Source organism: Neomonachus schauinslandi, chromosome 4 (assembly GCF_002201575.2).
Source record: "Neomonachus schauinslandi chromosome 4, ASM220157v2, whole genome shotgun sequence".
Lineage (NCBI taxonomy): Eukaryota > Metazoa > Chordata > Mammalia > Carnivora > Phocidae > Neomonachus > Neomonachus schauinslandi.
The window spans coordinates 79,904,663-79,917,857 of NC_058406.1; positions in this window are offsets into that span (position 1 = coordinate 79,904,663).

Below are 13,195 nucleotides of genomic sequence, written 5' to 3' on the forward strand. Positions count from 1 at the left end.
TGTAAATTATTTCATAGGTGAGAGATCGGCAAATTCAGAGAGATTATGCATTATGACCTCAGTTTTGTCAATGAAAGTGGCCTGAAAGTGAGTGGAGAGTTGGATGAGATTTGTGCAGATTTGGAATAGTAGTTGAGGGAGAGGAAACAAAATACAGCTTAAGGGATTAGTAGAAGAAGCTGAGGATCCAGCTGCAGTTTGAAGTTATGATTTTATGGTGGCAGCATCTATAAAACTGGGAGATTTTTCACCTAGTGGCACTCAACTGCTCAGGTGTAGGAAAGAGAAGATGGTAGATTAAAGCTCTGTTACGGTTTTTGTTGCATTGAGTTGAGACAGTAGGGGTTCAGAGTTTTTCTGAGTAGCAATTAAAAGCTTTCTTTTGATAATCAAAACCTACCTTTTAAAACTTCTTTCTCATCTCCTATAAGGAGGGAAGAAAATGTATTCATCAGGGGTCCTCTTGGGAAGAACAAAGTATAGAAATATTTGGAAGAATTATTTCTTGGAGTTGTGACATCCAGTTGTACATTGAAGCAATAAATGATGCTCACTAGAATGATACGCATGAGCGAGGGAGGAAATTTTGGTTTGCTTCAACAGAGAGAAGGGAGAATACAAAAACAAGAAGAAATAAAGAAGGAAGAGAAAGGGGCTGCAGATATCTAACCTGCACAATATAACTCCTCATTGTCACCTCTAAATATTCAGGGACAATCTGACAAATACTTGGTAGAAACTAATTTATCATGTCAATTAGACAAGGGACTGAATTTCACATACAGGTTAATGCAAAATGTACAAATGCAGGAAACACAAACATAGGAACTAGAGACAGTAGATTATGAGAATTCAAGCTACCAGGAATGGACATTGGTGATCCATGACAAGTTTACCTACAGTGTCAGGAAAGCCCCCCTAATAGCTTCTGAAGGACAGGATTCAAACTGATCCCTCTGTATCTCCTGACTGCTTAGCATATGCCTTATACAGAGGAAGCATTCAATAGATAAACTCTATTCTGAGTCATCCTTCCAAGGATGAATGCTACCTTTTACAAGAGGAACAGAAGGAAAAAAAGTGACTGGATCTCTGACCTTTCACTGCCTTCAAATAAACAACTCAAAGCACAGCTCAGCACTGTCATTTTCAAATAACAAGGGCATGACATTTTCAAACATTGGAATACTGTGATAGCACATGTAAATTTTCTAAGAGAGACTCTATAACCAGAAACATATGTGCGTTCAGTAACTATTATAAATTCCCTTGGCTAGGCTACAAGGAAAGCCACCCTTGTAACAACTCTGTACCAAAAGCCACAGACACCTGTTCTTAAAGGTAAGTGCTGGCTCTCAGCTCTCTGGTTGAGGTCATTGTCTGGAAAAAAATTTGTTAGGTTGGTCAGTACAGCAGTTAGTACTGGATTAAGCAATTGTTAGATTAAGTTTGTGTTTAGGATGCCAGCAAAGCTGGGGCACCACATTTTTTTTTTTTTTTTTAATGAAATGCTTCCAACTATAGTATAGGAAAATTTGTTGGGCAAGGTTTACTTTTTGTTTTTTAGATTATACTGGGAGCTGATGAGATGTATAGGAGCGGAAAAAGTTTTCCTCAGCCTTCTTAGGATCCTTGGCTGGGTCTGAAAATTAAACTGGTAAAGATAGATTAACAGAAGAAAAGTATACACATTTTATTGACTTTTTACATGTAACATGGAAGCCTTCACAAGAGAATGAAGAACTGAAGAAGTGACAGAGTAGGAAGCTGTTGTTCCTTTTAGGAAAAGAAACAATAAATTTGTGAAGAATTGACAAAACAGAGGGGTTTGAGTTAGGGGTAGCAAGTGGTAAAATAGTCACTGGGAAGATAAGGATGAGTTTAGTAAGATGAGTTGTACAGATTTCTTGACCCCAAATTCTCCATCTCTGGTGATAAGAACGTCGTCCTTCTTCCTTGTACTGGGAAAATATCTTTTATATGGGAGTTTCATGATCTGTTTCAGGGAATAGGGGTGAGGAGGATGGTGGAAGGTCAACGTGATCTTCCTGCTCTGGTCTTTTCTCAAAATCCTCCAGCTTAAGATAGTCAACATGCCAAGTTCCCATATTTTGCAGTAGCATGTCCTGAGCCCCATAAGATGGAAACCATACTTTTGTTAGTTTTGTTAGTAATTATGTCTTCAAAAATTACACTGTAGGTAGATATTTTCAGCAGACACAATGGCGTTGCATCCTAAACAAAGAAGTGGCAAACAAGTTGGGGTAGTCCCTGAGGAAAAAGAAAATATCCAAGTTCAATTTGATAAAGATAAAGGGCAGAAAATATGTCAGAATTTTGCCTTACTCATTCAGCTATCAAGTCTTAAGCAACTCAAGCTTACAGCTAACAATATGTTGACTGATAAAAATCCTTGGGGGACTGATTTAATGAATAGATAAGAATTATTCACATATTAATTATAATTAGCATATCAACTGTATGTAAATTACTTCTGAAGTATTTGAGGGTATTGAAGGTGCTTAGAAACAGTTGATAGTCTATGTTATCTTAAACATTCTGCTTACACTTATACAATTAAATTGTACTGTTCATAAGCAAGGAATTATTTTGACAAAGATGAACTTTATTTAAATTTAACTCAAGCTCAGACCTTCTAAATTACACAAAATCTGAATATTGTGGAGTATGTTGAAAGGTTTTGTTGTAACTGTTAAATTCTCTTTTTTTTTTTTCCTTTTTTTCTCTCTTTAGTGATATCAGGAAGGAATTCCAGAAGATGTGCCCATGCTTGACATGAGTAAAAAAGGTCCAAAGATTTATTTCATAAATTATTAAAACCTTATCTTAAAATATACCCTAATTGGTCACATTGCATTCCACAGCCTGTATAACATCTGAGTGGCCAGATTGGTATCTTCTTTTTAACTATATCCTTGTGCCCTATGGGATACAGGAAAAGAAAAAAAATCTCTTCCTCTGCCTACCTAAAGTTCTCCAACTGGAACCCTGTAAGTTAGGCTGACAAAAGACAGAATGAAGGGGGGGAAATCGGAGGAGGGACGAACCATGAGAGACGATGGACTCTGAAAAACAAACTGAGGGTTCTAGAGGGGAGGGGGGTGGGAGGATGGGTTAGCCTGGTGATGGGTATTAAAGAGGGCACGTACTGCATGGAGCACTGGGTGTTATACGCAAACAATAAATCATGGGACACTACATCAAAAACTAAGGATGTAATATATGGTGATTGACATAACAATAAAAAAAAGACAGATTAATAAGAGAAAAACAAATCGAAGTTTACTAATATGTGTATTTCATATATACATGAGAGAAACTCAAGGGTTACTAACTCAAAGGGGTGGCTAGACCTTGGGCTTATATAGCATTATAACAAAGGAATAATACTTTTTTTAAAGAAGTAGCAAGACAAAGGAAAAGCACCTTGAGATTCTAGGACTCAAATCATGGGAAGGCAAATATCTGGGAAACTAACAATAGATAAAGGCTATTTAGTAAAGTTGTTATGTAGATTCTTCCAGTGCTGTTTCCAGGCTGATAAGGGTCTAAAGTTGTCTCCAGCGATTCACTTTTGTTGTTCCTTGTGGAGGGGAGGAAGGACATCTTTATAAATTTATGTCCTGCTTTTAGACAAATAGGAGAGCAGATTACATTTTATAAATTTGCTTCTCAATTGCCTTCAGCTCAAAATCATCCTTTTGCCAAAGTGGCATATTTTGAGTGGCAAATTCTTCTATGCTTCAAGGACAAGATTTTGCTTATTCCTGCCCAAACTTCACAAACCTCTCTGTATTTATAGAAATTGTGAGAAAGGGATAGTTTTTTTTATGAGATATAAAGAAACTGTTTTTCTCATTAATACCAAAGGAAAGTCCATCAGTCCATTGCATTTACCAGGTAACATCAAGGCAATATTATCATATTATTAGCAATAATATCAGTGGGAAAATATCCTGTTGGCCTATTATAGAAGTTTCAAATCAAAGATAGTTTCCAGGCTATACTTTCCTGAAAAAGCAACTAATATAAATATCTTGCTTAAATATCCTTGATGTATTCCAATGTTAAAGAGAAACTATAAATTCATTGTATTGGCTTTTTTCCCTTCTGAGATATCAAATGTGTCCAACAGGTAACAATTTCATGAAATAGTCTTATGACTTCAAAAAAGTTAAAATTTCAATGTCTACCCTAAATGTCTACCCAAATATCTTATAAGGACCCCATGTCCTCCCCTGCTTAAAACCTTCCAACAACTTCTTACTGCATTGCCTTTAGGATAAGGTTCAAACTCATCAGCATGGTATATACAGACATTTCAGGATCTGGTTTCCTCTTCATTCTCCTTTCCTTACACCAAAATTCTCAACACCATTAATATCTCTCTGTGTACAGGTTCTGAGCACTTGATATTCTCTCCTGACTCCCTGCTTTGCAGATGCTGTTTCCTCTATCGGTGATGCCTTCTCTGCCTCGTCTACTGGCAACCAGACAGTTAAAGCTTCAGTCCCCCCCGCCCCAGAAAACCTGATCATGTATCCTCAACCTTCTCTAGCTTACATTCAAAAAAACATTGTGTGGGAGACATCTTTTGTGCTTTTCCTGGTTGTGCTGGTGCTGCACTGATTTTTTTTTTTTTGCACTGAATTTTAATAATCGATTTTCTCATCTCTTCTCTCTACCAGAAATCAAATTAACTGAGGTTGAGGACAGTTGTTTTTTGTTTGTTTGTTTTCAGTATCTTGCACAGAGATTGAAATATGATAGTTTTTCAATAAATAAATAAATGTTAGATATCTTAATTTTCAAAAATTTTGAATAGCCACAGTCAATATATTTCTATACCATTATAACCCAGATTATCATACCTGCAGTCTCATTCTCTTCTCTTTATCTTCTTTCAAGTCTCTGCTTAAATGTCATGTTATCAGGATGGCCTTTCCTAATCTCCCTGTTGAAACCTATCACTCAATTCTCATCTATTACCCTCTTTCTACACTGCCTTGCTATTTTTCGATATAGTAGTTATCATCTCCTGACATACATACATACATACATAAATATTTTTTCCTGCTCTCCCCCTTGAATGTAAGTTCCTTGAGAGCAGAGTCTTTGTTTTGTTCTCTACTATATCTCTAGTCCCTAAAATAGTGTCTGAAACATAGAAAGTATGAATTTCATTCATTTAACAAATATTTATTGAGTGCCAGGTACTGTTCTAAGTGCTCAGTGTACATTGGTGAACAAAGTAAGCTCTTTCCCCTGTGAGTGGCCAGGGGGAGGCAGTGGTGAGGGAGAAAAAAAAAACAATAAAAAATCAACATAATAAATAAGGAAAATATTTGCTATATTGGAAGATGTTATGAGAAAATGAATATAGAGTGAAGAGGATCAGGTGTGCTAAGGGAGCAATTTACACTATTAAATAGGGTGGTCAAATAAATATTTATGAATAAATAAATGTTTATTGAATAATACATATTTGTTCAATGAATGAATGAATATCTTCTATTGCATATGGTCAGCTATTTTATATATACTTAAACTTGGATTAGTTAAATAACTTCAGCTCACTAACAACCACAACATGAACGGAAACCTTTGGAATAGAAATTATTTTGTTTGAATGGGGTATTTCACCTAATGTAAAAAAAAAAAAAAAAAAAAAGCTAAATGTTTCATCCTACTCAGTTTAGGCAGCTAGAGGAATAGCAAACTCTGATAAATTGCCAGTCCATTGTTCTTTCCATTATATCAGACTGGTTCAAATTCAAACTTTCATTTCTGAGTTTACCTACTAGCCTTATGGAAAGACAGCACATTTTATGTATATAGGTAAAGTCAACTTGTTTTTCTGTATTTCACTCTTCCAAGCTATGAAATAGGATAAGGAAGAAAAGATTTGCCATCTGGTATGCAGGCATATCACTAGAAATATAATGTTCCTAAATGAACCTTTCTGCTAACTTCCCACTCTAGCTCATTTGTCTTATATATCTATGTAATTACTTATTCATATATTCAAACATTTTTATTGAGTGCCAATTCTGGTCCAGGGACTGTGCTAAGTAAGCACTTAGGATGTAGAGATGATTACCACTTTATTTAAGAAGGTCTATTCATTAATTCATTCCACAATTATTTATTGACTATTTACTTTGTGCCAGGCATTGTTCTAGGTGTTGAGAGGACAGCAAAGAACAAAAAATGCAAACTTACTGTTCTCATGTAGGTTTTACTTTGGGAGGAGAGACAAATAATAATTAACTAAACATATAGACACACGATATAATATTAGGCTCTTAATTCCTAAGAAGAGAAATAAAGTAAGGAAGGAAATAGAGTGATGGGATAGAGTTGCTATTTTAAATAAAATTCTCCAAGGAGGCCCATCTGAGAGGGTCACTTCTGAGCAAGACTTGAATGAAGTAAAGGAGAAAACCCTGTGAAGATGTAGAGAAGAGCATTCATGACAGAAAGCACTGCCTGAGGCTGACTTTCTTTGGCAGTGGGTTCTAGACACAAGGTAGCCTGTATCAGTAGGTATACCCTCAGGAGCCAACTATGCTAGGATAGATTATGCTAATCCATGTTTAGTCATGTTTGTAGCTTGAAACCGACCATGGTGGAAGTATTTATGTCGTGCAAATCAACAAACATAACAAATCAGAGTTTTTCTCCCAGAGAGCCACTTCTTAAACATTTACTAACATATCACTGACTTTGTTCCCCAGTACTGAGGGAGGGGAGAGTGGTAGAGGTGAAATAATTTCCATAGGGGCCAGATCTGACTTCTGTGAGACCAGTTCTCTTGGTAGACACCTAGCCAAAAGGTTCTGGTTGTTTCTTTATGTATCACTTCCTGGACCCCAGTGTTTGAGGTGGGGGAGTAAACTTGGTAGTCACTGCTCTGAGTAATTGGTAAATGGCATCAATGAAAAAGCCCTTCCTCCCTACCCTTGCACTTCTATGCCACTCTCAATTTTTTTTAAATGTTTAGTCCATAACACCTGTTTTATCATATTCACGGTACCACCACCAACTAAACCTGAAAGAATAAAAAAGTTAAGTGGAGGACCGAACAGAAAATACTACCACCTCCTACTCGCGCCAAAAGTGAACAGAACATAATAACAGCATTAAGGTATCTAAATAAAAATATACAGTTCATTTGTGAAGCCCCCAAATACTCAACATTTTAGAACTGTTATCACAATTTTTTAAGACTTTATTTCAAGGGTGCCTGGGTGGCTCAGTTGGTTAAGCGACTGCCTTCGGCTCAGGTCATGATCCTGGAGTCCTGGGATCGAGTCCCGCATCAGGCTCCCTGCTCCGCGGGGAGTCTGCTTCTCCCTCTCTCGCTCCCCCCTCTTGTGCTCTCTCTTTCTCTCTCATTCTCTCTCTCAAATAAATAAATAAAATCTTTAAAAAAAAAAGACTTTATTTCAAGTATTAATATGATGGAAATGATGGTAAGGCAACTAATACATTGCAAAAAAAAATGTCATACAGCATGTTTTTTTTCAATTAATTAACAGTATATGCAGTTACAGTTAATGTGTAGACAGAATCTTATTTTTACCCATTTTATATAAATGATAGAAGATTTAGTTTATTAACCCAGATCCTATACACATAAATAATACTTTAAAGCAAAATGAAGTGTTATTGATTATAACTCTTTGGTTGCAAGGAATAGAAACAACTTGACTGACTTACAGAAAAGAAAGAGAGAAAGGGAAAGACCTTAGGAAGGACTGGAACTAGGAACTAGAAAGCCTGATAGCCAGGTAGTACAAGTATAGTGTCTGTTACTTAGTGTTGCTCTCTTCTTTGTATCAGCTTCAATCCTTTATTCCTTCTGCAGACCAGTTATCTACACTCCTTAGCTCACATATTAGAATAGAGTTGTCCATTACTTCTGAGTTAAGATGTTACCTTTCTAATCACTTAAGAACACCGACTGAGAGTTTTTCCTCCTATATCTAAGTTTCTAGGTGGAAGAATTTGATTGACACACTTTGCTAAGCTGCCCGTTCTTGGTCTAACCAGCTACGGCCAAAGGAACTGGGCTTTCACGTTACAAATAGGGCTGCTGAAAGCCCATCATGTGAAGAGAGTCAGGGAATTGAGAAAGAGAGAGTTCACAGAGAAAGAACATGTATTTATGGGCTAAGCAAATATACTATAAGTGCCCACATCAAAATACTTCATAGCAAATTCAAGAGTAGAAAGGGACTCAAAAAATCACCTAGTTCAATCCACTGCCCTGTGCAGTGATCTCTTCCATCCTGTCTCTGATGGATGCATTCAGCCTCTGCTTGAACATATAAAAACAGAGAGCTGACTAAAGCATGAGGCCACTCATTCCAGTGTGAGGCACTTTTATTGTTAGAAGGTTCATTCTTGCACTGAGCTGAAATTTGCCTCTCTGTAACTTTAATCCATTCTACTTTGTGGAACAATAAATAATATGCTTAATTCCTCTTTTTACATGACAGCCCTTTATTTATTTAAGGATGACTAACATATTCTTCACTGGTTTTCCGCAGGGTAAACATCTCCAACTCTTTCAAACATCCTTTCTCTGATATGAATCCTTCATCCTTCCCTATTTTAATGGCTAGTTTGCTTTCGATTGTCTAGAAAAGATATTCTGACTCCAAATGTATAAAGCAGTAAAGGAATCTCCCTGGCTCACATCACTGTCAGGTCTACTAGAGTCAGTCTTCAGAACGTAGGTGATCCAGCAGCTCAGTTATTCATTCATCCTTCAGCAAATGCTTGGGGAGCCTCTGCTTTGTGCCAGGAATTTGTTCTAGGCCCGTGAGATACATCAAGGCCAAAACAAACTGTTGGTTCTAGAGCTTATATTCCAACAGAGGGAGACAGATTGGTAAGCAATAAATGTAGAAAAAATAAATTAATTATATAGTACATTAGAATGTGGTGAGTGCCTTTAATAAAAAGAGTAGATAGAGCAAGGAAAGGGGGACTGAGATGATTGGAGCAGGGTGGCAGGTGGCTGTATTTAGTAGTGTGATCAGTGTACATCTCATTGAGATTGCCAACAATAATGCCCTCTACAATTATCTTGGTCTAACATATTCTTAACATTTATTCTAACTAAACATAATCTGTGGGCAAAATTTGAGTACAATACTTTCATTTCATTAACAAATCCTAAGATTATAATTATTTTGGTTCAATACTTTATGATTTCTTTATAGGGTCTGTCATCAAACCATGTATCCCCTAATGTGTAGAGTATTTTGCAGCTATTTCTTTTAACCTAAATAGGAGACCTTACACCTATATTCCTGTTGCATTCCTTTCAATATAAACTTGAATGCTAATTCTATCTTCCTAGTATAGGTTATCTGTGATTTGCAAATTTGGTAAACATACTTCATTGTAAATATTAAATAAGGACAAAATCGTATTCTTCTTTTCTTAAAAAGACACTTTGTTTCTCTAATAGAATATGGGTGTAGGGGGTCAGGGAATCATAGACAGAGGTGACAGTGCTCCAAGAGAGACATCTATTGCAAAATAATTAAGAGACTTAACCAAATCTGAATATTTTCAGCTCTCAATTCTCAGTTTTTCATTGCTAGTGTTAAGGAGCAAATGTATCCAAACTACTTTTAAAACTTTCAAGATATTGAAAGATTTTGAGAAAGCTGATGGTTTCCATTTGTTATTTGGTTCCTTTCTTTGTGAAGTTATCAAAGAAGAACTCAGCTGGGAAGAGTTATTCATTCCAGGAATGAGTTTAAAACCTGTATTTTTATTTGCAAATCGCTTGTCAGTTATCATTTATGTGGCTATTTACATAAAGCCACATAACTTGTAATGTGGATTTTATAATATATTTATAACATTTCATAATTTATAATATTTTAAAGCAAAATGATGTTGTTTTCTTTGTATGTAGGATTTTTTTTCTCATCTTTTACTTTTCTGTGTATTTTTCTTTACTTTTCTCATTCTCTCCCCTAGTTTAGTCCTTTATGCATGATCATTCTAAAAACTGCTGATCCACTCAAACTATTGTGTTCTCTTCCAAGAATAATCTCTATTATATGCACAGTATAGGAAGGACAGCCAGCTATGATGAGCTTTTTTCAGTGAGCATGTAGATAAGCAGTCACTTTTGCTGAATACAAAAGAGGCAATGTTTGTGCTAAGACAGTCCTTTGCTCGCTGCCATCTAATCCTTTCGTTTTTTAATGTAAAATGTATTTTTATCAAAGTAACACATGCACAAAGCTTAACAAGTAAATAGTTCTGGAAGATTTATTATGAAATAAACAAAACCAAAACTATACTCTTCTGTCTCACCCTTTTCTTATCCCCAAGTACCATTCCCAGAAACAACCACTTTGAATTCTTTTCCCTGATTCTCCTGGTATTTACCTCTATGCTTCTGAGTGATATGCTCACTTGCTATTTTCTCAACTATCAATTCTAGACATATTCTATTGACTTCCTACTTTGGAATATGAGAATTTATATTCCCGCCACACACAGACACACACACATACACACATTCATACTTCTATGCTCCCATGAAATTGTTTCATAACCTTAATTTTATTAATATTCAGTGCTTACATTATTATGAAGATGTAACTATTTTTATGATTGATCCAGAATGCCTTGTGATTTATTTACTTACAACTTTTTATTTATCTCAGAGTTAATTTTTTTCCTCTAAGCTTGCCAACAGCACTACAAAACTCTGCTCAATATAGTCAGACATTTTTGGTCTACATAAGTTCCATGCTTTTTCTTGGAGACATCTTTCCTGGGGCCTTCTGTTCTCATATTGTATTGGAACCCAAGGACTGTTGTACCACTGTATAGCTCTTGGCCTAGGTCTTCTTTGATCAATATCTAATTTACTTTTCCTCTCTTATATGTTGTATCTCTGGCTTCCTGGATACCATATGTTCTTTACTGATGTATTCCCTCATTGGGAAATATATCTTCCAGAAGATTTCCAAGAAGAAATGCATAGGGAACAAACTTTCTGACATACAAATGTAATATATTTAGAAGTGTGTTTATTCTATTTTTATACAAATTGGTAGTGTGGAAAGGAATCCTTGTTCTCAGTACTTAGGAAGCTTTGTGCTATGCCTGCTGGGGAGGGAGACAGGTGGGCATTGACAGGTGAAAAAGGGTATCTTAGTACAGTTTTATCTTGAATTTCTCTTATTATAAGTGAGGTTGAGCATTTTTGTTTTTACTTTTCTGTAATATTTATCCATACTCTATTTGTATGCTTATTTTTCTATTTGGTTGTTGACTTTTTTATTTGTAGGAACTCCTTATATATTAAAGAAATCAGCCACCCTTTTTACAATAGGAATTGCTAATATTTTCTCACAAGGGCTCAAGGACCTGGAAGATAATTTGATAGCATTTTTAAAAATTAAAAATACATTCTACCCAGGAATTTAGTTTGTGGTATTTTTCCAGCAGATATATTCACACATATGGAAAATGACTTAGAAGCAAGAGTTTTGATTGCAGAATTGCTTGTAAATAGTAAGATTGGAGGCAACCTAAATGTTCATCAGTGAGATCCAGTGAAATAAATCATGATTTACGCATTTGGTGGAATATTATGCAGCCATATATGAAGAATGAGACAGTTCTAAATGTACTGATAAGGAAAGATCTCTATGACATATTTTTTAAGTTAAAACAGAAGTTGCAGAAAAGTGTATACTGTAATTATTACTTCAAAATAAAAACTAAAACTATATATGCAATCAATTTATGCATTAGAACATTATGCAGTAAACTGGTAAGATGGATTGCTTCTGGAATACAGTAGCTGGGGAGCAGGTGTGGAAGGTATATGCCTTTTCTTTTTGTAACCACTTTATTGATATATAATTTATATACTATGAAATTCACCAATATTAACTGTATAATTCAATGAATTTTAGTATACTTAGTATATTGTACAACTATCACTACAATCTAGTTTTAGAATATTTCCATTAGCCGAAAAAGAAACCTGGGTCCATTTACAATTAGTCCCCATTTTCACTCTCAGCCTTAGGCAACCATTAATCTGTTTTCTGTCTGTCTATATTTGCCCTTTCTGGGCATTTTATATATGCTTTTATATCTTTTGAATTAACTTTCCCTATTTTGAATTTATATCACCTATTCAAAAATACATACCAAAAAACCTGATCTAATTGATCATATTATTATTCCTTCTTCTCATAAGAAGAAACTGCTTCATGAAAAAGTTAAAGGAAGTCGTTGGTACTACAAGCCGATGAGAGGTGGAGATAGGAATAAAATCAAAACATTATGAACAAGATCCTATTTCCTACTTTTATTGCATCCTTTAGATCTCATTTTGATTTAGCATACACTGAAATTTAGATTTAATCATTGTTCACATAAGTGTAAATCTCTGTAAAAGGTCAAAACATTTACCACTCAGAAGGGAAAGAAAAAATCATTACACTGAAAAAAGATATGGGTATGAAAATAATATTCTACAGGCACTTCACTTTTTATTGCCTTATTTTGTTAGGAATCCATAAACACTAATATAATCTTGTCATATATTAAAAAGGTTGGCCATCTGCTAATGTTGAGATTAATAATCTGCCCCATGGTTCACTCATAAATTCATACAAATTTAGATTTGGATGAGGTTTCAGAAATTTATCTATGACATCTTCCCAGATTTATTCCACTAGATACCAGCCAATCTAATTACTTCAGTGACATGTTTAACCTTTGTGAAAATCTCTATATAGATATCTTTATACCAATATTGTTGGCTGTTAACAATCCAAGAGCTAAATTTGTTACTGGTTTCTTGTCAAGTGAATAATAATAGTTAATAACAAAAATAATAAGTATGATGATAGAACCCTTTACTGAATATTTACTGTAACCCATCACTGAACTAGAGGGGTGTTTTATATACATTAAGGCATTTAGATTTCAGAACCGTCTAGGATGAAGGCCCTATTTTTAATCCCATTTTCATTTTCAGTAAAGTAATCCCATTATTTTCAGTAATGGAAACTTTTTCCTGGAGAGGTTAATGAACATGCCTAATGTCACACAGCTGCTAAATGAAAGAGCTCAAATTTGAACCCAGTTTTTAATCAACATGCTTTTGTGA